A 1,789-nucleotide genomic window follows, 5' to 3' on the forward strand; every position below is an offset into this window, starting at 1 on the left:
GTCTCCTCTAATGGAAGGACCATCGGGCATGATGGGGGACCGTAGAAACCGTGTCCGACACGTGGAGGTTGACTGTGTCAGAGTGTCTACAGAGTGTGCAAGGACTCAGAGGAAGAGGAGGAAGAGGAAGGGCAGAGAGGAGGAGAAGCACAGCAGCAGTCTGTCTCCAGCAAACAAACGCCTGAGAGTGTGATGGTCTTTTTATCCTCATGCTGGCAGGGTGGCATGATGAACCTTTAGTCTACTCCTCAGGGCCGCTGAGGCCCCTGGTAGCGTCTTGCATCGGGGCCCACATGCTGCACCATATGAAAGATATGGTTGTCTGAGGGGTAGATATTGTACATTGTATATAGTTTGTTCACCATGGATGCAGCACACAGCGCAGTGCTTTGGGTGCATCTTGCACTTTTCTTTACTTCTACTACAGAAGATTAAAGGAAGTCAGATGTCACTACGCTGTTTCTACGCAGGATGATTGGGAACATCTAAATATCAGCATGAGCGAGGATAGAGGATCACAGAGAACATGACAGCTGCAGGGACAGAGTCTGAGCTGCAACACTACTGATCCACAGGCAGGACGAGCAGGAAGAACAGACTGACAGAAGGAGAGGGAGAGGACAGAAACAGACTGATGAGTTAAACTCCACCTGCACCTGCCAGCTAACTGGAGCAGCCAGCTGTGAACAGAGTGAAAAACACTGAGCTGTTGTGAAGGACTGTGAAATAAAGAGAGAACAGGAGCCGAGACGAGATGACAACATGCACCGTCTTCTATGAACAGAGAAATATTCATTTATTATATTAATCTACATTTATTTACATATAAGTTATTATCAGTATTCATATACAGTGAAATGCTTCTTGTGTTGTTTATTAATTGTCTTTGTGTTTTAGAGAAAGGAGAGGACGCGAGGAAGACAAAAGTTAAGACCAGACCAGGGACCAGCAAAGGAGACGGCATGCACTGTGAACCGTCCCCTTTCCAAAGGTAAATATAAATTTTTTATTATTATTTTTATTATTATTATTATTAAGTTATCACAGTTGTTATATTGATCAGTAGTTCTTTTTGATAAGATTTTGTCTTCCATTTGTCTTTTACAGGGAGGAGACGAAACAGGATGCACTGTCAGCCCTCTCCTAAAAAAGACAAAGGTGTACATTTATTCTATGTTATTATAGTTCTTACAGTGAAATCATTCTTGTGTTGTTGCTGAAGTTGGTTATTAACTATTGTCTCCCACTGTCTGTCATTTGTCTTTTAGAGAGAGGAGAACAACAGAGACACAGTGGACTGTCGTCTTCTGTCATCCTTAAAGAGTTCTTTAAATCAGCAATGAACATGTCCTTCTAATAAGTTTTGTCTTTGTCTTTATATGTGTACCCAACCTGCTGTCTTTAATAAACTGGTATTCACATGAAGTTACAGTGTTTATATTGATACTTATCTGTTCTGTCAAACCAATAATAATCAGGATCTGACTTGGGGGTAACAGATTACATGTAGTTATGTATTTAGGATATAAAAAAGTAACTGTAATCAATTACTGGTAAAATAGAAGGGTGTAAAAAGATTACAGTTACATTTAATAAAAATGGGGAATATTAGCAGGATTACAAATTTAAAACAAAAACATACGTACTACTTATGTACATATTCTTCATGAGCCTCACAACATCACTCTGGTCCGGAGTGAAACCACAGCTAATCTTACAGTGAACAATTCATTATCATGGCACTCACTGAATGTATATTATTTTGTCTTTAAAGCAGAAAAGGGGAACA

General features: G+C 40.2%; 1 protein-coding gene and 1 long non-coding RNA gene across 3 annotated transcripts in view; one reads left to right on the plus strand and one right to left on the minus strand.

Annotated features, from left to right (window-relative positions):
* The window catches only part of LOC118333548 (probable carboxypeptidase X1), a 30,384-nt gene that overhangs the window by 18,751 nt on the left and 9,844 nt on the right, over positions 1–1,789 (minus strand). The gene's annotated exons all lie outside the window — the stretch shown is intronic.
* On the plus strand, positions 549–1,554 carry LOC118333550. Its single transcript, XR_004796977.1, has 3 exons — positions 549–991; positions 1,108–1,158; positions 1,269–1,554. It is a non-coding gene; the product is annotated as an uncharacterized LOC118333550 (long non-coding RNA).

This window comes from Morone saxatilis, unplaced genomic scaffold (genome assembly GCF_004916995.1).
Source record: "Morone saxatilis isolate NCDOM2014 unplaced genomic scaffold, NCSU_SB_2.0 Contig22, whole genome shotgun sequence".
Taxonomy (NCBI): domain Eukaryota; kingdom Metazoa; phylum Chordata; class Actinopteri; family Moronidae; genus Morone; species Morone saxatilis.